At 40.0% G+C, this 24,798-nt stretch overlaps 1 protein-coding gene across 1 annotated transcript in view; it reads left to right on the top strand.

Moving 5' to 3' along the window:
* LOC135701381 (palmitoyltransferase ZDHHC8-like) overlaps window positions 1-24,798 on the top strand; it is a 106,319-nt gene that overhangs the window by 1,933 nt on the left and 79,588 nt on the right. The gene's annotated exons all lie outside the window — the stretch shown is intronic.

Genomic DNA, 24,798 nt, shown 5'->3' with positions numbered 1-24,798 from the left:
ATGTTAATCGAGTTTTGGATCTCCTTTCCATATGTCCTAGATTTGTTGGAAAACTTTGTTAATTGGACTTGTCCTGGAGGTTCTATTGAACAGTTTATCCAAGACTTTTGGCTTGTATGTTTGCATGGATGTCCACTTAAAAAAGGGCTTCTGGGCTAGCTTTGGGAAAAAAATCTAAACGTAGGTACCCACAAAACCAATTGCCTGTTCTGGAAATCCACCAATTCGAACTTACTTTCCAAGTTCTTTGAATTTGCCACTTTTAAGCAAGGTTTTTCTTGAGATGCTAGACTAGACTTAGGAGTTTCCAATAAGTTCCACTACCTTATTTGCTTATCCTCGACAGATACGCGTATTTCGTCTACAATGTGCAGACTTCTTGTAAATGCTCAACTAGTCTTTCTTTATACAGGTATTCCACTAAGATGCCAACATTCATCAGGATTTACACTAGACTTGTTAGGGAACTTCATTCAAATTATCCCGATAACCGTTCTCTGGATCTTCTTTAGAGGCTCCCTGTATTTCTTGTGGACTAGCCTTGCCCTAGACAGAACTTTTCGGCTTCGGTTGTCCTCTCCATTTGCTCTGCATTTTTTCGGTCTGTTCGAATGTTTACATTAACGTCCATTCAACACACGAACTCACTTGACTCTCATTCTGGAAGTCTTTTGGATGTATACTAAATTTGTTGTGAACTACTGTTGTTCTGGACTGAACGTTGGAACTTGCGATGTTCTGAATATATTCTGGAAGCTCTTAACATGCTCTGGAAATCGTCTGATCCAGATTCTGACGTCCACTTAAACTACTTGATTTGTTATGAAAATTCCCTGATTTGTACAGGAAGCTCTCCTAGAGAACCCTCTAGCATCACTTATCATTTGCCGTGGATAACACACTCCAAACATGTTCTTATAGTCTACTGAATTTACCTCAGAAATACTATGGATTGGTTTAAGAGACCTTTTGGTCTTCTGATTGTGGCGGTCCGGGTATACCTTAGAGGTCTTTGAGCTGAAAGTTCGCTGAATTTACACTGGATTTGTCCTGGAAGTTCTCTTAATTTATTCTTCTGCACTGTTCAGTTGAATTTGAGGTCTTCTCTAGACGGAGAACTCGAAGAAATCCCCTAGGGGAGTTTGAAGAGCTTCAGGAGAATGTTTGAGATAGCTCGGTGAGAAGTCCTAGGATCTTCTTATTAAAAGTTTTGAGACCTTTAAGTAGAAAACATCCTGTTGCTGTTTTGATAAATTTGCGGGGCTTCAAGCTTCATTGGGAAGTAGCCGTAACATCAAAGGCAACTTCCTCGTAGAAACTCACAAAGTATCTCTAAGACTCATGGGAGAAGCTCTGACAACCCTAATTTTATTAAATTTCTCATTGAAGCTGCCTGAACGTTAATCAAGTTCCCTTATTGTTTCTTCGAAGACGTCCTGCTATTTTTTTAAACTCAACATTCTAAATGAAATGGCATGACTATCTACATGCAATTTAAAGGTCTTCAGCAAAGATCGAAGAACTTAAAAGGAAAGAAGAGCTTAAATAAATTCTCCAATTTCCGAGTAAAAGTTCCAGCAGAAGCAAGCTTCAGCGAACTTGAAAGTAAATTAGACCGAATTTCAGTGAAGCTCGCACCGAAATCTGAAGGAGTTCCGGCAAAACTTCCGAGAAGTTTAAAGCAATTCAGACAGAACTTCCAAGAAGTTCAGGCAGAACTTCCGAGAAGTACAGGCAGAACTTCCGAGAAGTACAGGCAGAACTTCCAAAAAGTTCCGGCAGAACTTCCGAGAAGTACAGGCAGAACTTCCAAAAAGTTCCGGCAGAACTTCCGAGAAGTTCAGGCAGAACTTCCGAAAAATTCAGGCAGAACTTCCGAAAAATTCAGGCAGAACTTCCGAGAAGTTCAGACAAAACTTCCGATAAGTTCAGACAAAACTTCCGAATAGTTCAGACAAATCTTCCGAGAAGTTCATGCGAAACTTCCGATAACTTCAGACAAAACTTCCGAATAGTTCAGACAGAACTTCCGAATAGTTCATACAGAACTTCCCGGAAGTTCAGACAGAATTTCTCCAGAAGTTTAGGCAGAACTTCTCCAGAAGTTCAGGCAAAACTTCTCCGGAAGTTGAGGCAGAACTTTTCCAGAAGTTCAGGCAGGATTTCTCCTGAAGTTGAGGCAGAACTTCTCCAGAAGTTGAGGCAGAACTTCTCCAGAAGTTCAGACAGAATTTCCGAGAAGTTCATGCAAAACTTCCGATAACTTCAGACAAAACTTCCGAATAGTTCAGACAGAACTTCCTAATATCTCATACAGAACTTCCCGGAAGTTCAGACAGAATTTCTCCAGAAGTTCAAGCAGAACTTCTCCAGAAGTTCAGGCAAAACTTCTCCGGAAGTTGAGGCAGAACTTTTCCAGAAGTTCAGGCAGGATTTCTCCTGAAGTTGAGGCAGAACTTCTCCAGAAGTTCAGACAGAATTTCTCCTGAAGTTGAGGCAGAACTTCTCCAGAAGGTCAGGCAGAACTTTTCCAGAAGCTGAAGCAGAACTTTTCCAGAAGTTCAGGGAGAAATTCTCCATAAGTTCAGGCAGAACTTTTTCAGAAGTTCAGGCAGAACTTCTCCAGAAGCTGAAGCAGAACTTTTCCAGAAGTTCAGGCAGAAATTCTCCATAAGTTCAGGCTGAAATTCTCCATAAGTTCAGGCAGAAATTCTCCAGAAGTTCAGGCAGAACTTCTCCATAAGTACGGGTAAAAGTTTTCCAGAAGTTCAGGCAGAACTTCTCCAGAAGCTGAAGCAGAACTTTTCCAGAAGTTCAGGGAGAAATTCTCCATAAGTTCAGGCAGAACTTTTTCAGAAGTTCAGACAGCACTTTTTCAGAAGTTCAGGCAGAACTTTTCCAGAAGCTGGAGTACAACTTTTCCAGGAGCTGGGGTAAAACTTTTCCAGAAGTCCAGGCAAAAATTCTCCATAAGTTCAGGCAGAAGTTCGAACAGAACTTCTGCAGAAGTTCGGGCAGAACTTCTCCAGAAGTTCAGACAGAATTTCTCCTGAAATTGAGGCAGAACTTCTCCAGAAGTTCAGGCAGAACTTCTCCAGAAGCTGAAGCAGAACTTTTCCAGAAGTTCAGGGAGCAATTCTCCATAAGTTTAGGCAGAACTTTTTCAGAAGTTCAGGCAGAACTTCTCCAGAAGCTGAAGCAGAACTTTTCCAGAAGTTCAGGCAGAAATTCTCCATAAGTTCAGGCTGAAATTCTCCATATTTTCAAGCAGAAATTCTCCAGAAGTTCAGGCAGAACTTCTCCATAAGTACGGGTAAAAGTTTTCCAGAAGTTCAGGCAGAACTTCTCCAGAAGCTGAAGCAGAACTTTTCCAGAAGTTCAGGGAGAAATTCTCCATAAGTTCAGGCAGAAGTTTTTCAGGAGTTCAGGCAGAACTTCTCCATAAGTTCAGGCAGAACTTCTCCAGGAGTACATGTAGAACTTATCCAGAAGTTCATGCAGAACTTCTCCAGAAGCTGAGGCAGAACTTATACAGAAGTTCAGGCAAAATTTCTCCCGAATTTCAGGCAGTAATTCTCCATAAGTTCCGGCAGAACTTCTCCTGAAGTTGAAGCAGAACTTCTCCAGAAGTTCAGTCAGAACTTCCCCAGAAGCTGAGGCAGAACTTCCCCAGAAGTTCAGGCAGAACTTCTCCAGAAGTTGGGGTAAAACTATTCCAGAAGTTGGGGTAAAACTTTTCCAGAAGTTCAAGCAAAACTTCTCCAGAAGTTCAGGTAGTATGTCACAAGAAGTTCAAGCAGAAATTTTCCAGAAGCTGAGGCAGAGCTTTTCCCGAAGTTCAGGCCGAAATTCTCCATAATTTCAGGCAGAACTTCTCCAGAAACTAAGGTGGAACTTCTCCCGAAGTTCAGGCAGAATTTCTCCTGAAGCTGAGGCAGAACTTATACAGAAGTTCAGGCAAAATTTCTCCCGAAGTTCAGGCAGAAATTCTCCATAAGTTCAGGCAGAATTTCTCAAGAAGTTGAGACTGAAGTTCAGGCAGTAATTCTCCATAAGTTCCGGCAGAACTTCTCCTGAAGTTGAAGCAGAACTTCTCCAGAAGTTCAGTCAGAACTTTCCCAGAAGCTGAGGCAGAACTTCCCCAGAAGTTCAGGCAGAACTTCTCCAGAAGTTCAGACAGAACTTCTCCAGAAGTTGGGGTAAAACTTTTCCAGAAGTTCAGGCAAAACTTCTCCAGAAGTTCAGGTAGTATGTCACAAGAAGTTCAAGCAGAAATTTTCCAGAAGCTGAGGCAGAGCTTTTCCCGAAGTTCAGGCCGAAATTCTCCATAATTTCAGGCAGAACTTCTCCAGAAACTAAGGTGGAACTTCTCCCGAAGTTCAGGCAGAATTTCTCCTGAAGCTGAGGCAGAACTTATACAGAAGTTCAGGCAAAATTTCTCCCGTAGTTCAGGCAGAAATTCTCCATAAGTTCAGGCAGAATTTCTCAAGAAGTTGAGACTGAAGTTCAGGCAGTAATTCTCCATAAGTTCCAGCAGAACTTCTCCTGAAGTTGAAGCAGAACTTCTCCAGAAGTTCAGTCAGAACTTCCCCAGAAGTTCAGGCAGAACTTCCCCAGAAGCTGAGGCAGAACTTCTCCAGAAGTTCAGGCAGAACTTCTCCAGAAGTTCAGGCAGAACTTCTCCAGAAGTTGGGCTAAAACTTTTCCAGAAGTCCAGGCAAAAATTCTCCATAAGTTCAGGCAGAACTTCTCCAGAAGTTCGAACAGAACTTCTGCAGAAGTTCGGGTAGAACTTCTCCAGAAGTTCAGACAGAATTTCTCCTGAAGTTCAGGCAGAACTTCTCCAGTAGTTCAGGCAGAACTTCTCCAGAAGCTGAAGCAGAACTTGTCCAGAAGTTCAGAGAGAAATTCTCCATAAGTTCAGGCTGAAATTCTCCATAAGTTCAGGCAGAAATTCTCCAGAAGTTCAGGCAGAACTTCTCCATAAGTACGGGTAAAAGTTTTCCAGAAGTTTAGGCAGAACTTCTCCAGAAGCTGAAGCAGAACTTTTCCAGAAGTTCAGGGAGAAATTCTCCATAAGTTCAGGCAGAACTTTTTCAGAAGTTCAGGCAGATCTTCTCCATAAGTTCAGGCAGAACTTCTCCAGGAGTACATGTAGAACTTATCCAGAAGTTCAGGCAGAACTTCTCCAGAAGCTGAGGCAGAACTTATACAGAAGTTCAAGCAAAATTTCTCCCGAAGTTCAGTCAGAAATTCTCCGTAAGTTCAGGCAGAATTTCTCAAGAAGTTGAGATTGAAGTTCAGGCAGTAATTCTCCAGAAGTTCAGTCAGAACTTCCCCAGAAGCTGAGGCAGAACTTCCCCAGAAGTTCAGGCAGAACTTCTCCAGAAGTTCAGGCAGAACTTCTCCAGAAGTTCAGGCAGAACTTCTCCAGAAGTTCAGGCAGAACTTCTCCAGAAGTTCAGGCAGAACTTCTCCAGAAGTTGGGGTAAAACTTTTCCAGAAGTTCAGGCAAAACTTCTCCAGAAGTTCAGGTAGTATGTCACAAGAAGTTCAAGCAGAAATTTTCCAGAAGCTGAGGCAGAGCTTTTTCCGAAGCTGAGGCAGAGCTTTTCCCGAAGTTCAGGCCGAAATTCTCCATAATTTCAGGCAGAACTTCTCCAGAAACTAAGGCGGAACTTCTCCCGAAGTTCAGGCAGAATTTCTCCTGAAGTTGAGGCAGAACTTTTCCAGAAGTTCAGGCAAAATTTCTCCCGAAGTTCAGGCAGAAATTCTCCATAAGTTCCGGTAGAATTTCTCCATAAGTTCAGGCAGAACTTCTCCAGAAGTTCAGGCAGAACTTCTCCAGAAGTTGGGCTAAAACTTTTCCAGAAGTCCAGGCAAAAATTCTCCATAAGTTCAGGCAGAACTTCTCCAGAAGTTCGAACAGAACTTCTGCAGAAGTTCGGGTAGAACTTCTCCAGAAGTTCAGACAGAATTTCTCCTGAAGTTCAGGCAGAACTTCTCCAGAAGCTGAGGCAGAACTTATACAGAAGTTCAAGCAAAATTTCTCCCGAAGTTCAGTCAGAAATTCTCCGTAAGTTCAGGCAGAATTTCTCAAGAAGTTGAGATTGAAGTTCAGGCAGTAATTCTCCAGAAGTTCAGTCAGAACTTCCCCAGAAGCTGAGGCAGAACTTCCCCAGAAGTTCAGGCAGAACTTCTCCAGAAGTTCAGGCAGAACTTCTCCAGAAGTTCAGGCAGAACTTCTCCAGAAGTTCAGGCAGAACTTCTCCAGAAGTTCAGGCAGAACTTCTCCAGAAGTTGGGGTAAAACTTTTCCAGAAGTTCAGGCAAAACTTCTCCAGAAGTTCAGGTAGTATGTCACAAGAAGTTCAAGCAGAAATTTTCCAGAAGCTGAGGCAGAGCTTTTTCCGAAGCTGAGGCAGAGCTTTTCCCGAAGTTCAGGCCGAAATTCTCCATAATTTCAGGCAGAACTTCTCCAGAAACTAAGGCGGAACTTCTCCCGAAGTTCAGGCAGAATTTCTCCTGAAGTTGAGGCAGAACTTTTCCAGAAGTTCAGGCAAAATTTCTCCCGAAGTTCAGGCAGAAATTCTCCATAAGTTCCGGTAGAATTTCTCCATAAGTTCAGGCAGAACTTCTCCAGAAGTTCAGGCAGAACTTCTCCAGAAGTTGGGCTAAAACTTTTCCAGAAGTCCAGGCAAAAATTCTCCATAAGTTCAGGCAGAACTTCTCCAGAAGTTCGAACAGAACTTCTGCAGAAGTTCGGGTAGAACTTCTCCAGAAGTTCAGACAGAATTTCTCCTGAAGTTCAGGCAGAACTTCTCCAGAAGTTCAGGCAGAACTTCTCCAGAAGCTGAAGCAGAACTTTTCCAGAAGTTAAGAGAGAAATTCTCCATAAGTTCAGGCTGAAATTCTCCATAAGTTCAGGCAGAAATTCTCCAGAAGTTCAGGCAGAACTTCTCCATAAGTACGGGTAAAAGTTTTCCAGAAGTTCAGGCAGAACTTCTCCAGAAGCTGAAGCAGAACTTTTCCAGAAGTTCAGGGATCAATTCTCCATAAGTTCAGGCAGAACTTTTTCAGAAGTTCAGGCAGAACTTCTCCAGAAGCTGAAGCAGAACTTTTCCAGAAGTTCAGGCAGAAATTCTCCATAAGTTCAGGCTGAAATTCTCCATAAGTTCAGGCAGAAATTCTCCAGAAGTTCAGGGATCAATTCTCCATAAGTTCAGGCAGAACTTTTTCAGAAGTTCAGGCAGAACTTCTCCAGAAGCTGAAGCAGAACTTTTCCAGAAGTTCAGGCAGAAATTCTCCATAAGTTCAGGCTGAAATTCTCCATAAGTTCAGGCAGAAATTCTCCAGAAGTTCAGGCAGAACTTCTCCATAAGTACGGGTAAAAGTTTTCCAGAAGTTCAGGCAGAACTTCTCCAGAAGCTGAAGCAGAACTTTTCCAGAAGTTCAGGGAGAAATTCTCCATAAGTTCAGGCAGAACTTTTTCAGAAGTTCAGGCAGAACTTCTCCATAAGTTCAGGCAGAACTTCTCCAGGAGTACATGTAGAACTTATCCAGAAGTTCATGCAGAACTTCTCCAGAAGCTGAGACAGAACTTATACAGAAGTTCAGGCAAAATTTCTCCCGAAGTTCAGGCAGAAATTCTCCATAAGTTCCGGCAGAACTTCTCCTGAAGTTGAAGCAGAACTTCTCCAGAAGTTCAGTCAGAACTTCCCCAGAAGCTGAGGCAGAACTTCCCCAGAAGTTCAGGCAGAACTTCTCCAGAAGTTGGGGTAAAACTTTTCCAGAAGTTCAGGCAAAACTTCTCCAGAAGTTCAGGTAGTATGTCACAAGAAGTTCAAGCAGAAATTTTCCAGAAGCTGAGGCAGAGCTTTTCCCGAAGTTCAGGCCGAAATTCTCCATAATTTCAGGCAGAACTTCTCCAGAAACTAAGGTGGAACTTCTCCCGAAGTTCAGGCAGAATTTCTCCTGAAGCTGAGGCAGAACTTATACAGAAGTTCAGGCAAAATTTCTCCTGAAGTTCAGGCAGAAATTCTCCATAAGTTCAGGCAGAATTTCTCAAGAAGTTGAGACTGAAGTTCAGGCAGTAATTCTCCATAAGTTCCAGCAGAACTTCTCCTGAAGTTGAAGCAGAACTTCTCCAGAAGTTCAGTCAGAACTTCCCCAGAAGCTGAGGCAGAACTTCCCCAGAAGTTCAGGCAGAACTTCTGCAGAAGTTCAGGCAGAACTTCTCCAGAAGTTCAGGCAGAACTTCTCCAGAAGTTGGGGTAAAACTTTTCCAGAAGTCCAGGCAAAAATTCTCCATAAGTTCAGGCAGAACTTCTCCAGAAGTTCAGGCAGAACTTCTCCAGAAGCTGAAGCAGAACTTTTCCAGAAGTTCAGAGAGAAATTCTCCATAAGTTCAGGCTAAAACTCTCCATAAGTTCAGGCAGAAATTCTCCAGAAGCTGAAGCAGAACTTTTCCAGAAGTTAAGAGAGAAATTCTCCATAAGTTCAGGCTGAAATTCTCCATAAGTTCAGGCAGAAATTCTCCAGAAGTTCAGGCAGAACTTCTCCATAAGAACGGGTAAAAGTTTTCCAGAAGTTCAGGCAGAACTTCTCCAGAAGCTGAAGCAGAACTTTTCCAGAAGTTCAGGGAGAAATTCTCCATAAGTTCAGGCAGAACTTTTTCAGAAGTTCAGGCAGAACTTCTCCATAAGTTCAGGCAGAACTTCTCCAGGAGTACATGTAGAACTTATCCAGAAGTTCAGGCAGAACTTCTCCAGAAGCTGAAGCAGAACTTTTCCAGAAGTTAAGAGAGAAATTCTCCATAAGTTCAGGCTGAAATTCTCCATAAGTTCAGGCAGAAATTCTCCAGAAGTTCAGGCAGAAATTCTCCAGAAGTTCAGGCAGAACTTCTCCATAAGTACGGGTAAAAGTTTTCCAGAAGTTCAGACAGAACTTCTCCAGAAGCTGAAGCAGAACTTTTCCAGAAGTTCAGGGAGAAATTCTCCATAAGTTCAGGCAGAACTTTTTCAGAAGTTCAGGTAGAACTTCTCCAGAAGTTCAGACAGAATTTCTCCTGAAGTTCAGGCAGAACTTCTCCAGAAGTTCAGGCAGAACTTCTCCAGAAGCTGAAGCAGAACTTTTCCAGAAGTTAAGAGAGAAATTCTCCATAAGTTCAGGCTGAAATTCTCCATAAGTTCAGGCAGAAATTCTCCAGAAGTTCAGGCAGAACTTCTCCATAAGTACGGGTAAAAGTTTTCCAGAAGTTCAGGCAGAACTTCTCCAGAAGCTGAAGCAGAACTTTTCCAGAAGTTCAGGGAGAAATTCTCCATAAGTTCAGGCAGAACTTTTTCAGAAGTTCAGGCAGAACTTCTCCATAAGTTCAGGCAGAACTTCTCCAGGAGTACATGTAGAACTTATCCAGAAGTTCAGGCAGAACTTCTCCAGAAGCTGAGGCAGAACTTATACAGAAGTTCAGGCAAAATTTCTCCCGAAGTTCAGGCAGAAATTCTCCGTAAGTTCAGGCAGAATTTCTCAAGAAGTTGAGATTGAAGTTCAGGCAGTAATTCTCCAGAAGTTCAGTCAGAACTTCCCCAGAAGCTGAGGCAGAACTTCCCCAGAAGTATGTCACAAGAAGTTCAAGCAGAAATTTTCCAGAAGCTGAGGCAGAGCTTTTTCCGAAGCTGAGGCAGAGCTTTTCCCGAAGTTCAGGCCGAAATTCTCCATAATTTCAGGCAGAACTTCTCCAGAAACTAAGGCGGAACTTCTCCCGAAGTTCAGGCAGAATTTCTCCTGAAGTTGAGGCAGAACTTTTCCAGTTGTCCAGAAGTTGAGACTGAAGTTCAGGCAGTAATTCTCCATAAGTTCCGGCAGAACTTCTCCTGAAGTTGAAGCAGAACTTCTCCAGAAGTTCAGTCAGAACTTCCCCAGAAGCTGAGGCAGAACTTCCCCAGAAGTTCAGGCAGAACTTCTCCAGAAGTTGGGGTAAAACTTTTCCAGAAGTTCAGACAAAACTTCTCCAGAAGTTCAGGTAGTATGTCACAAGAAGTTCAAGCAGAAATTTTCCAGAAGCTGAGGCAGAGTTTTTCCCGAAGTTCAGGCCGAAATTCTCCATAATTTCAGGCAGAACTTCTCCAGAAGTACGGGTAGAACTTTTCCAGAAGTTCAGGCAAAACTTTTCCAGTAGTTCAGGCAGAAATTCTCCATAAGTACAGGCAGAACTTTTTCAGAAGTTCAGGCAACATTTCTCCCTAAGTTAAGGCAGAAATTCTCCATAAGTTCAGGCAGAATTTCTCCTGAAGTTGAGGCAGAACTACTGAAGAAGTTCATGCAGAACTTCTCCAGAAGCCGAGGCAGAACTTTTCCAGAAGTTTAGGCAGATATTCTCCATAAGTTCAGACAGAACTTCACCAGAATTGCAGGCAGAATTTCTTCCAAAGTTCAGGCAGAAATTCTCCATAAGTTCAGGCAGAATTTCTCCTGAAGTTAAGGCAGAACTTCTCCAGAAGTTCAGGCAGAACTTCTCCAGAAGCTGAGGCAGAACTTTTCCAGAAGCTAAATAGAAACGAATAAGTTTGGTCTAAAATGTTGAAAATTATTATTATTAATTCGCATTAACTTGAGAACGGATGGACTTGAGAAAAAGGTTTGTATGTGCAATTTTTTTCAAAAATTATGCGTATAATCTAAATAAATTGTTGTTTTACTAAAAGTTATGCAATTTCATCAACTTGAAAATTTCCAAAAAATAGAAAAATATATAAAGATTATGTTTAAGCAAGTTACCAGCCTACACTCTTTATCAATAAGGCATTCCTTAAGTTTTCTTGATAAAAAAGATTGAAGGGGGTTGTTTGGAGATAATCAACGTTATACGTTTTTCTAAATATTAATTTACTGACTTTTTTCTTTTGGTGTATTATTAACAACCTACAACTTCTTCTCAGATGTCATTTTGATCAGATCAATAGTTTTCATTTTATGATTTTTTGAAAAAATATTATCCATTTTTAATACGCGCTTTTCAAAAGTTACTGTGAAGATAAAAACCACATTTTAATGAAAATTGCAACATGTGGTAGCAGCGAACATGTGTGCAATGTTTCATTCAAAGCGGAAGGGGTCGAGACAAAATTGACATTTTTTTAGCGTTTTGGACTGAAGGAAAGCAATTTTCTGAAATTTGTCCAATACAGTGCTGTAACGCACCGAAAAATGTTAATCCAAGCGAGTTAACAAAAGAGAAAATCCACGAAGAGAATCAACCATCGCGGTTACGCCCTTATGCATGCTTACTGTCGAATTGTTCCATCGTTCCAGCCAATCCATCAATTGTTGAATATGAGAACTGATCGATGATTAAAGATCCAAAACCATGTTATAACATTTTGATGAATTTGGAAAGACTTCTGCCACATGCTCAAACCACCTTCAAACGTCAATAACCTAGCATCTCGACGCCCTTAACTTCATTAACGAATCAAATATTGAAGCCTACACCTTCGAAGAGAATTTTATTAAAATGAATCTAAATATTATTCACGCCTGTTGTGTCCTGCCTTTCAATCATTGTAGATTGATAAATCATTCTAGACCACCGGGTAGAACTTCAAACAAGTTTCAATAAAGTTCAGACAGAGCGTCCAAGCTGTTTACATTAAATGTCCAAGAAGTTGTGATAAATCTTCAAATTAGTTCAGAAAGGACTTCAGAGAAGTTCTGACAAAACTGCAAGGAAGTTCCGTTCGGAAGATTTTAACTAATCCCAACATTTTGACATATGTCAGTCTTAATAAAATCGAAAAGGGTCTCATAGCTGAAATTTTACTCATTAATGGGTACTTTCAAGTAAGCGTATAGTATGTACTATTAAAGATTAAACCAGCAAGCGCCTTACGAACTGAGTGCATGTACGGGAAACGAAAAATTATCAAAAATATATTGCAAAAGCTAGAGGCTGATCAATCTAGATAAAGAAGATTCACACGTCAAGCCGGAAAGGCACCGCCTGTAAAAATTGGCTTTTTATCATAATCCATCAAAGGTATTCAGAAAAAAAAACACACACACACGCTCACGCATGTAGAGATAAGCATATTTTGCTTAACCTTTGTTCGGCACGCCCAACCGTAATATGCATGAAATGGATGGATGGATGGTGCTGGTGCACTCAACATGTCCCCGAAATTTGATTTCGCCCCGCGGTTGTCCCGTCGTTACACAAACCAAAGAACTGTCCCCGCGTCATCCGGTATCAGCAGATTTGTTATTTTTCGTGATCAGCTCGTGAAAAGCCTTTGCTGGTGGCGTTCAACACACAACTTGACCTCGACGACCGCACACTTGAGTTACATTATTCCTTTCGATTCCGTTGCCAGCCCCCTTCCTATTGGTTCTTCCTCCCATAATGGTGTATATAAATGTCATGGAGAACAGGTCCGGCAATGCACATTTGTCATCGTCCGCTGTTCTTATTGAACGAACGCTCATCGTTGCGTAACAGCGACAACTTTGCATTGCCGGACCTGTCCTCCATGGCATTGTTGGTATGTATACATATAACTTGCTTCCATGTGACAAGTGGCTGTCGGGCTGTTGTGGTGCGGCTTATTTTTGTACCAGCGTTTTGCTTTCTCGATGATTAATTCAATAGAGTATCAACCGCCAAGCGAGCCTGTTTGTGTGACACACACACACACACACACGCAACGGTTTGGATTGTGACTAAAAAATGATGGTTGTTTGTTAGGTCTTCTATCGTCTAATTTCCTATGTAAAGGTAAAAAATCAATTTACTCCATCTAGAAGTGACGTGTGCCTTTCTCGTGCAAGGTAGGGTGAGTGCCAGCTTCGACAGGGGGACGTGAATATAGAAAGTTATAACATTAGTTAGAATTTCATAATTTTCCGGGACCAAAGAAAACAGCGAAATAGGGTTCTATTGGGACCTGGTACGAACAAATTAGACCAGGTTGTACTCAAGTGGGTTCAGCCATATCCAAGAAAAGTGAATGATGTCATTGAGTTGAGTCGATTGGCATAGGGTAAGTGTACCAGTATTGGCCATACCTCAGGAAAACGATTGAATCACAATCTCAAGAGCGCAAACGTATATAAACCGTTTAATATCGCCAAAACATGGTCAATATAGGTGCGATTCCCCTATATGGCAATTGACCATTGACCATTTGTTTTCAAGTTATTTAGCTTAGTCAGAAAGGCAAAACAATTGTCCGAATCATTTGCTAAAGATAACCAACGATCGTACGCTACCTGTCCTGAGGAGACTGATTAGATTGCACCTGTCATTAAGCTGTAAAAAGTTAGAATTCAGCAACGAGCCGGAGCGAATATCAGATGCTGGATGAATCACATCATTCATTACCCGATTACAACTTTCTGATTTGTCCCATCCTGTCTAGTCAATACCGTCCAATTTATCTAAAAATTAGTGCCTGCATGAAAGCGTTAAAAACACAAGTCCTGAAGTCCAGAAGACCAGGTCCGGCTCTCCCATAGTGATCGTCAACGGAAACCATTAGCGCCGTCATAACCTGTGAACTGACACCTCTGACAACCTTCGAGCTGGTTCGAGCTGCTTTGCTTGTCTCAATAATCGCTCGTTTGACCCAAGGGCCTGACACGCCGTCATCTTTTCGTAGCCAGCATGAAAACGTGATCAGATATCAATCTAAGGCGGCTATGGCTACTTTTTATTAGGAGAGATAGGGGTGCTCCTTGCTTTGATCTGACTTACAATTTTCTTAGTTTTTGCTACAAAACACTTATACAATTTTCCATTAGGAACAAGAAACGGTAGTTCTTCTTCGTTTGTGAAATCCTCCTTTTCATTCATCAGAATATCGAGTTATACACTAATAGAAATTAATAAAAAGACAGTTTAAAAAGCATGGCTCCTCCAAAATCTAAGAATCAGAGGAATCCTAAATCATGTGTGCTTGGAAGCCACATTATCATGCTACAATATGAGCCTAAGAAAGAACCAATTGCACCATGTACGTAGGAGAAATAAATGGAAATGTGATTTACTCCTTAGGAAATGAATATAAGGACGCCATACAAAAATGTGTGGGAAATTGGTAATTTTCGAAGCATGATTTAGCGTATCAAATATGATTGCGGCATCAAAATAATCAAAGTGTTAGTTCAAATAATCATTAAACTTCCTTTCTGAAAAGTTTTAAGCAGATTCAATCGCTAGATGTTCCTCTCACCCCAGCAGGCCTGGGTTAAATCCCAGTCGGCGCCGCCGGGATGTTCTGAGACATAACATCTCTGATCACGCCTTCCTTCGGAAGGGAGGTAAAGCCGTTGGTCCCCGGTTCATGAGTTGATGAGTCGATAGGTTGGGTCCAGGTGTGGGAGCTGCCTCCCTTGATCAGTGATGGTCACATAGAAGATACATACATTTAGGCGTTTTCCGAGCTAGTTGTTGTGTATTCATGTCGATTAAATTCGAATGTTCTATAAATGTCGGTTGGATCTCCATATAACATAGCAAAAGTCATGTTCAATGATTATTAGAACTAAGTTATATGTAAGCTTAGACATGTTAAAACATAATTCCAAATTGACTAATCCCTACATGGTTTATTTTCTAATCATGATAAAGCTTGTCTATAAAGGGTGTCCACGATGAAATTGCCACACACAAAATTGATTCGCAAAATTCGAGTTTTCATCCGATTGCCATCAAGTTTTCAGGGATTGAGAAATAACTATTAAACTTCATTTTACCATTTTACTCGTATTTTATTTACAGTCCATACGCAAATGCCCGCACCTTGGCCTTAACCCCGGCCATAAGATTCTGCACAACCTGTGAATCAACCGTTTTTTGCATGTAAACCCATACATTCTTCAGTTCCTCGACTGTCTTCACTACCTTAGGTCGTTTAAGAAGGTGCTGCTTCATAATCGCCCAGTACTTCTCGATGGGGCGGAGCTCCGGAGTGTTGGGAGGGTTGAACATTTTCGGCACGAAATTGACCTTATTGTCCGCATACCACTTCAGCACGTCCTTGGAGTAGTGGCATGAGGCCAAATCCGGCCAGAAGATTGTTGGGACGTTGTGGGCCTTCAGGAGAGGAAGCAGCCGCTTCTGGAGGCACTCTTTTATGTACACCTGTCCGTTCATCGTGTCCTGGGCCACGAAAGGTGCACTCCGCTTCCCGCACGTGCAGATGGCTTGCCAAACCAGGAATTTCTTCGCAAATTTGGACATCTTCTGGGTGCGGACATGCTCCGGAACGCTGAACTTATCCTTGGCCGTGAAAAACAGGTTGCCGGGGATCTGTTTGAAGTCGGCCTTCACATATGTTTCGTCGTCCATGATGCAGCATTCAACTTTCGTCAGCATGTTGAGGTACAACTTCCTGGCACGGGTTTTCGGGTTTTGGCGGACTTGTTCTGCTTCTCGTCGCGATTAGGGGCCTTTTGTACCTTGAACGTTCGAAGCCCAGCCTTAGTTTTGGCCTTCTGGACAAAACTTCGGCTTAGGTGCAGCTTCTTAGCCACATCCCTAACGGAGGCGTTCGGATTTCGGTTGTGATTTTTGGTGTTGTACGGAATACTTTTTCCTTCACTTCTGGGCTTCCGATCGGTGGTCAACCGTTCCTCGAACCGCTTAATCACTCGCGACATCGTGGAATTCGCGATTCCCAAAGTTTTAGCGATGGAACGATGCGAGAGATCCTTGTTCTCGTGATGAATGCGCAAGATTTTATCACGCACGAGCTGTTCTTTCGACTCCATTTCCGCGAGTTTAGATCACAGGACTTTAAAACTTGCAGGATGTAAATAATGCACTATGAACTAAATCCACCCAAATTTTCATTAAATTCTACCCAACGGTTAAAAAGTTAGAGCAATTTCATAGTGTGGCAATTTCATCGTGGACACCCTTTACTTATTATGGCACCAAAATAATCAGGGACGAATGACCGTTTACGGTTAAAGTCCCATTAAAACATTAAAACAAAGACAAAAGACCAAAATAACCAATAACCAAAAACATAATTATTGAACTTAATTTTTACATTGTTTTGCGGCAATCCAACCGGTAGAAGTTATTTAATAATTAATTGTCACTTAAATTGATACACAGAAGCTAACACGGAAAACGCCTAAATGTATGTATCTCCTAATTTATCATCGTTGATCAACCAATAATTTTTGTGATTTTCGAGAACTTCTAGCGATTGGATCTGCTTAAAACTTTTCTGAAATTATGTTTAATGATTATTTGAACCAGTGGCGTCTCGTAACCTCACTTTTTACCTGTTCAACAACTTTGAAGTCGTAATTCATAGTCATAACTATATTCAAATCGGTCTCGAAATGCATAGCATCTTCAAGTTTCACTTATTTGTATCGATTTAAAGCAATAACTTTTTATTTGATTACGTTTTGAGAGTTGTTGAACAGGTAGATTGAGGTTAGGGCGACGCCACTGATTTGAACTAGCTCTTTGATTATTTTGATGCCACAACAATTGATGACATGCTAAATAGTGTTTCGAAAATGACCAATTTCCCATAAATTTTTGTATGGCACATTTCCATTTATTTCTCCTACGTACATGGTGCAATTGGTTCTTTCTTAGGCTCATATTGTAGCATGATAATGTGGCTTCCAAACACACATGATTTAGAATTCCTCTGATTCATAGATTTGGAAGGAGCCTTGCTTTTTTAAAGTGTGATTATATTAATTTCCACTAGTGTATAAGCCTTAATCGCGATATGTGGAGTGCAAATCTTTAAACCCCTTTTATCTCCGGAAACAAGGCATAAATCACGATTTGAGGGCTGTTTGGGTGTTCCAAATCTCTAAACCCATTTATCTCCGTGAATATAGCCTGAACCGTGGTTTGAGGATTATTGGGATGGGGTACAGTTCCTTCCCGTTTTTGGCAGCGCAATTTCGTTTTAAAATAAAACAGAATATGATATTTTGAGTCAAATGATGTAAACTCAACCCAAATTGAAAATGTTTGAGTTTATTTTTTTATATTAATTGCAGATATTTCTAACTATATTCCACAATGCATAGACATTCAGAATTGCATACATTTCAAAATCGTATCGAGTACATTAGATGATTCTTGCACGCCTTTCGCCTATCCGATTTCTCAAGCGTTGATAGACGTAAGCGGTTAATAATCTGAACGCTCAAGGTTCAAATCCAGTCTACTCAATTTTACAATTCTTTTTTAAGTTTGATTAATTGACTTATGAATTTTATTGCTTTGACTTATGAATTATGTTTCACAGGGTAATCCTATGATTTCCATTATAAATCCTGGTGGCAAAAAATAATAAATTGTTCTTCTGGATTTCTTCGGTTTATTTGCCTCAGTGTAGTCAGTTTGACTTTAAAACACTACCGCCACTTGTTGAGCGTGTAAGTCCCACATCTATGACACAAATGTCATTCCCATATACTTTGTGTGAAGCCAAAAAAAATCTTGGTTCTCTGGTTAGATTTTTCGTCAACATTTGACAGCTGCTGCAAATATTCGGAAGCATGCGTGATACGTCGTTAGGAAAATTTGTCATACAAGCGGCGGGAAGGATTTTTTTAAATCTTTGTTGTGGACTGGAGAGCTTCGAACTTTCCTGGCACATCACTACATAGTATTGTTGAAAAATCAATTTCCTTGTAAAAATTTATTTTATAATAACTTTTTTTTAAGTAGGACTACGTCTTTGATTTCTATATGGGGGTACACTTTGTGAAAACCGAAAATGGAACATGTAACAAATTAAGAAAGATTTTGAACGTTAATAACTCAGCCGACCCTGGTCCAATTTCAATAATTTTATCACCAATCGATCAGAAATATGGCTACGTTGATTTTCAACAAGAAACTATTGAAAAACTGGTAAATGTTCAGCATTGTCGAAAAGCGTCGAATTAACTAACAAATCCATCAATTACCTACTTGCATATGCTGCTTCCCCAGCACAGTCGTCAGAGAGTAGTAAGTAGACGAAACAAGTCGAAGTGGCATTCGCCTCCGATCTTCGGGAGCGTGCAAATAGGGAGGATGGAATTGCGTAATATTTTGCACATTCATCGCCATAAGAACCACACGCTCCCAACGACCACACCACTGTGTGGTGGTGTTCGGTCGTCGAAATTAGTAGCAGCAGTAGCAGTGCTTTCGGCGTGTGGCGTTGAAAATTGTTCTCCAGTAACAACGAAAGGCTTCCTGCAAGCAGCGAGCTGCAGAGCCCACATAAGCAACCATCAAAGGAGGAAGAAGCTGCACCGCTATGCCATGGATCGGAATCAGTAGCTCTTTGTGAGTCGCTGCGGGTCGGTCATCTATGCCAAGCGTGTCACCCTCGCTCCAAACGACATACAGCTCGACAGCCTCATCCGTGTTGAACACCCAGCTCAGAATTACTCAACCATCACTACAAAAAGGTCCTTTTCTGGGCCACCAAAAATTTGTTAAAGATTATTATTTGGACATTGGTCAAGGTTATCAGTTCCAGCAAGCAGCTAGCTAACAAGGCTCAACCTGTCTATAGAAGGTGTGGAATTGTAGGCCTGAATATATTGGAGCAACTAGTTTTTTCTCGGCTTTCATTCCGCATGATTCGTTTCTTTCGTTTAATCAATCACCCTTGTAGTGACGTCGAAAAGATTGTTTCAATCGGCGCTTACATATGAAATTTAATTTGGATTAGAGAATTTTTTGTATGTTAGCAAAATTTATGAATGGTTTGCCACTAAATGTTGAGATAATTGATTGATTATTGAATTATCACACTGTATACCATGAAAAAGCAGCCTGTTTGTGAGTTTTTGCCTGTTTTCAAGTAAGGAGTTATCATAAAAAAAAAACAAATCGCTAGCTGGTATTTCCCGGCGAATTTACAAATAAATAAAATCAAACAAAATCATCATGCAGAACTAACTAGGATTTGTTTTAGTTCATATTTCACAAAATTGCTTTCGAGTGTTAAGACATCGTCTCCCGCAAAGTTTACATTTTTCCTCTACCAACACATACATCAGGGCTAGATAGATCTCCACAGGATCTATAGAATCCACGCAATTTCAAAAAACCAAAATGCACAGCATTACGCAAAGAGGTCAGGTTTCGACCAATAGCAGATAGATTTTAATTCTAAACAAGCCAAACGATTGGAAATGTATCTACCAATCTCCTAAAATGAACACTTAGGTAATTTTCAATAGGTCACTATTGAAAAATACCAAATGGCCAATTGTTGCAATGGTGATCAAAATTATCACCGAATGTCTGATAACAGCGCATTCCCTAACACAGACTTAAAAATCGAATTCGATGCGGTCCCACTGAACGGTGCTCATTCAATCACCGTAAGTGGTGGTGTCCAGTTCAGCAGCAGCAGTATGCAGTAGTAGCAGCAGCAGCAGGAGTGCTTCCAACAACAACAACGAAAGGCTGCCTGCAAGCAGCGAGCTGCAGAGCTCATATGAGCAACCATAGAGAAGGAGGAAAAAGTCCCACCGCTAGGCTAGGATCGGAATCAGTAGCTCGTCGTGCTCAGCTCAGTATTACTCAACCATCACTACAAAACGGTCCTTTTCAGGACCACCATACATTTGTTAAGAGTATTATTTGGACATTTGTCAAGGTCATCAGCTCCCGCAAGCAGCTAGCTATCAAGGCTCAACCTGGTATAGAAGGTGTGGAATTGTAGGCCCGAATGTATTGGTGAGATTAATCATCATCCGACCATTTTCCAGAACACGCTGGTAGGAAGTGTTAAAAATCCATATAGAATTTGAGAGAAGTAGGAATAATTCACTTTGGGTGTATATTCAGTCCCCAGAAAGCCAACAAAATCAAATTTGTGAGAAAATTAGCTCTCACGAGTTCAATATCTCGAAGTACCTACTTTTTTACATATCCTGCACAAATGATACTTTCATATAATTCGGAAGGAAATCCTGTGAGGGGTGAATTGAATACTCTTTAATACCAAAATGCACAAAACTTAAAAATTCATAAATAACAAAAAAATCGAAATAGCCGGCGCCGGTGGTGTAGTGGTAAGCGTGACTGCTTTCTAACACCCCGATGGGTCTGGGTTCAATCCCAGCCGAGGTCGGTAGGATTTTTCTAAGGCATAAAAATCTCTGGTCACGTCTTCCTTCGGAAGGGAAGTAAAGCCGTTGGTCCCGGCCCATGTGTGTTGTGAATGGGTGCGATATCCTACGCAGGTGTGGAAGCTGCCTTCCTGCACATTCGATTGCCGTCAATAGATGGCAATCGATGTCCGTCGGTGATTGGCACTAGATTGCGGAACAGAGACCGACGTTAAATAAAGGAAAGGAAAAAAAAAAAATCGAAATACACCTTTTAAAGTCGGGTAGATTAATCGAAAATACTCAAGTTGACAGTCCCTTGGATTCTCTTCATCAACTTTCTCTTTGAAATAAATACTACAAATTTGATACGCTTACAAATAAAAAACGGAAAGAGTTAAGATAATTGATGATTGATCAATTAAAAGAACTAAATGTTCACATTTGTTCCGTCAACTAGCGGTCCTACGTCAAGCTTCCGTTCGTGCCCCTAGGCACAGACTCTTCTACTTTTTTCATTAAAAACTTTTAACGCGATATAATCATAGAGGTAACTCTAAAATCAGAAGGTCCCGAAGAAACGTGCTCAACTTTTTGGCTCAACTCTGGTACGCTCTTCGGTCCCAAGCTAATCGATGCATCCCTCGAAACATAGGAAAATCCACGAACAACTCATTTTATCTGTCAAACTTTAATAGCGAATCAAAACAAACATAGCGTAGTGCTAGAATTTCAACTAGAATGGGGTACGTTATTCGATTTGCTTGGGATCAATAGGCTAGTCAAGTAGTGAGCCAATTTTAAATCGTTAGTTTCCAACCGGTGATATAACTACGAGGCACACATTAATGTAGCTTAAACACGTGTTGTCAACATTAAAACCACCACGATCGGTGGTGGCTTCAGCGAGTACTACACACTTAGAATTAACTAATTTTTCAAGTGACGGGATACATCTTTGACATAAAAGATGAGACGTAAACAAACATGTCATGTAATATTAAGTGCTCCGAGACTGAAAAGTTCGTTGCTCGACGAAAAGATAAAAATTCTGAATTTTAATTGTGATGTAAACATTCATTCACGTAGACTTATATTTCATTTCACGCAACCGAGCAACTTGCAAACAATATTGTTTACAAAGATGGGTTTTTGTATACAATATGTGCTGCATTGCATGAAATGTGTCAGAAATTTACATGATATATAATGTAAACGTATATGATATGTGACGCTCCATTTATGTGCATCATATTGAACAGAAATTTACACTACTTTTTCGAACTGTGAAGCTATATTTCGCGTCTGTTATGACTCAAATTTATGTCAAATCTGACGCTCGTGTGTAGTCTTGCCAGGGATGTGGCTACCCCTTGATAGTGCACTCAAAAGGTGGCGATGATGTTTTAGGTTTTCAGTGATAAATTACAGGGTGTCCATCCAAACGGTGAGACATATCTTTTTACGAAGCTACATGAAGATAGAGAAGCAGATTCATGCCAATTAAAAAAAATGTCCAATCTCAAACTCCTTGCATGCCCGATCATGTTGGACATGCAAAATGCCTCATCCAATCCACGAAGGTTCGCAAATCGATCCTGACCGATCATTTCCAATTACGCTGAAACTTTGCACAGTTGTTCCTTTTTAGTAAAGGCGCCATTTGGTGCTCTCAGTTTTTCATATTGAATTACGACTACTTTTTGAAAAGGGCCTGTGTAAAAATAGTACTAATGAGTTTAAAAATATATATTGCCGAAACTCTTTGTTCGATTGATTTGGGGTCTAGAGCAAAGTTGTAGATATTATTTTGGCAATTGTGTAAAAAATATACACTGTAAAAAATTTCGTTTGTATCAATGAAAAAAATTATATTTATTATTAAAAAAGTTAATTTCTCAAAAAGCACAAATCGTTTTAAGCCTCATTGAAGCTCATAATGTTTGCTACTAACTGGCAAAGTTTGGTGATGGTAAACTCAAAAACAAAAAAGTTATGGTTTTTTGAATATTTCACGATTTTTACATTTTCATTAAAAACACATTTTTTTAACCGTGTATATTTTTTCAAGAATTGCATTTTAATTTTGCACAACTTTTCCGAAGACACCATAGCAATCAAGCAAGCCGTTTTTGCAATGTATTAAAATGTTTATTTTATAAGCGCTTTTCTACACAGGCCCTATCGGAAAAGTAGTCGGGGTTCGCTATTACAATTTGTAATAGCGAATCCCGACTACTTTTTTATTTTAAAATCTCAACTTAAACCCACAAAATACATTTATCTGCTCTTTTTTACTTTTCTTTTATTCGAAAACCTTATGGACAAATAATACATAATTTATTTTCATTGTAATACACTTACTTTCTATTTTTATTTACATCACTTCTTAAATACATCGAATATTTTGGCATCATTATCATTACAGTTTGAGTATCGTTTGACTTTAATTTTATTTTCTGATACAGGAATGAAAGAACGAAACTTTTGAGTTCCTTGAATTATTTTTGCATTATTATATTGCTCGTTGAGGTGTGAAGCCATACATTCGTATTCCTCTGTTGTGGCAAAACTAAATGATAATTTTGTTAATTCTTCTTCTTTTCGATTATTTGCCCAATTATAAAGCTCTCTTGCATTTTTTATTGGATGTTCACGTTCTTTGGCCAAACTTGCTCTAGTAGCCATACGTTTTATTGTACCTCCAATAGCGTCACAAGGACCTTTCCCATGTGATGTTGCAAAGAAATGCCATTCGGCTTCAATTCCATACTTTGATTTAAATTTACAAAGGCTAGCAAAATTTTTCCGGTTCTTGTACTGTGACGCGGCTCCATCGGACATAAAATAAATCTTGTTGATATTTTTACTTTGGTTAATGCGTAAAAAACTTATCATTTTAGAAATAAATAAGTTAACAGCCACTGAGTCATGCCTTAACTCTTCAGAAATTATAATAAAACTTAAATGTTTAACTTGCATATTTTCTCTAAAATATATAACAAATGGATGAATGATAGCTTGTTGGACATTCCAGTGATGAGACTGAACTTCATCCTGTAACACAAAGCTGTAGTTTTCGGAAAAAATCGCAAGTAACTAAAAATTCACCTTCTTGGAAATTATTTCGTGTAGTTTTCAAAAAATTAGATTGCTGTGTTTTTATGAAATCATGTGGTATCAAACTTGTCAATTTCAAGCAGAAAAATGAAACAAACTCGTCTGCAGGCTTTACAATAGTTTCTAAATCACATCTATCCGTGGTAACCCACTGTTCAAATGAAAGCTGATCAATGCATTTTTCCTCTAATTGTTTTAATAAAATGTTTTCTAATGCGGAAGAGTCTGGACAATCTTCACAACACCGTAGATAGCAATATGTTGTCTTGTTTTCACAAAGTAGGCTGTCAGTGAACGTTTTTACATCATTTAAATGGTTAAGTTTTTTCAATCTGTGTAAAATTAGATTGATGTTTTCATGCGTTGTGCACACGCAAACATTGTGGGTTCCAGAGCTGGTTAAAAGTTTACATTGCTTAGGGCGGAGTTTTGCAAATGAAGAGAATCCAATTTTTGCATTGCAGTGAATTTCATTGAATCGTTTATAAGCTTCTCTCAAAGTCATCATTAGTAATCTTTTTTGAATGGCTTGTCGTTTTCCTTCTTTCTGCACAGACACATAATCTTTTTGACCAGGCATTGCCCGGCTTATATCATCATCTTCAAAAAAATTTATGACTGCCAATTTTGTTTCATCACTTAAGGCTGTGCCATATTTTGCGGTTTTTGATGAATGACCTTCCTTTATCAACTTAGCCTCTGTTGCAATATATCTACTAGCATTAAATTGATCCATAACTTTTTGTGTTGACCATGAATAAGGCAATAACGATAAAATTAATAATTTTTCACTTCTTGCAGTGAATGCATTGGAAAACTTTTCCTTCATGTTTTCTAAAACTTCTTTGAGTTCATTCACTTCGTCAGCCTCAGGCTCTAAGTTGAAAAGATTCTTTCTAATACCTTCGTTGATTTCACGGTGCTTCTTTTCGGGGTAGTGGATGTAGTTGAGTTTTCCCACGTCTATCGGTGATACTTGGATTCCTGCAATGCCTCGGTTGAATATCTCGATGTTGACTGGTTGAGTAAATTCCTGGTACGATTGAACTGAAGTAACTGATGTCATTGATGGTACAGTTGTAAGGCTTTCACAGCTCGGTACGACAGGTACTATCACTGTAGTTGGCATCTTTGAGCTTCCGGCAACATGCTCGTTTGAGATGAAAAGAGCTTGTTTATCAACACGAAGACGACAGGACGTGCAAATGCGAAAACCAGTATTCAATCCTGATGCTTCAGAATATCCAATCGATTTTAATTTCTGGATGGTAATATTCGAAATATTCCTCAGCTCTTTCGAGCACTTGACTTCCTCGAACCGCCGAATGCACCTGATAAAACATACTCGTTCACTCATGTTGCTTCCTGTATTAAAAAAATTAAAAATAATAATCTTTAAAAATGATTTCATTGAAATACAACTGAAGGTTATGCTTACCTTTTAACCAAAAGGTGTTACATTTATTTCATATGATAACTTTTTAAGATGTATGCGGTAAAAAGCAATCTTTGTGATCAACTGCTTATTTTCACCATTCAAACTCATTTAAGTATCAGATCGATAGGTATAATTTCTACA

Source organism: Ochlerotatus camptorhynchus, unplaced genomic scaffold, assembly GCF_037179485.1.
Source record: "Ochlerotatus camptorhynchus isolate MF236.1 unplaced genomic scaffold, CSIRO-AGI_Acam_v1.1 ptg000158l, whole genome shotgun sequence".
Lineage (NCBI taxonomy): Eukaryota > Metazoa > Arthropoda > Insecta > Diptera > Culicidae > Ochlerotatus > Ochlerotatus camptorhynchus.
The sequence above is the reverse complement of the archived record's forward strand: the minus strand, read 5'-3'. Positions and strand labels throughout refer to the sequence as shown.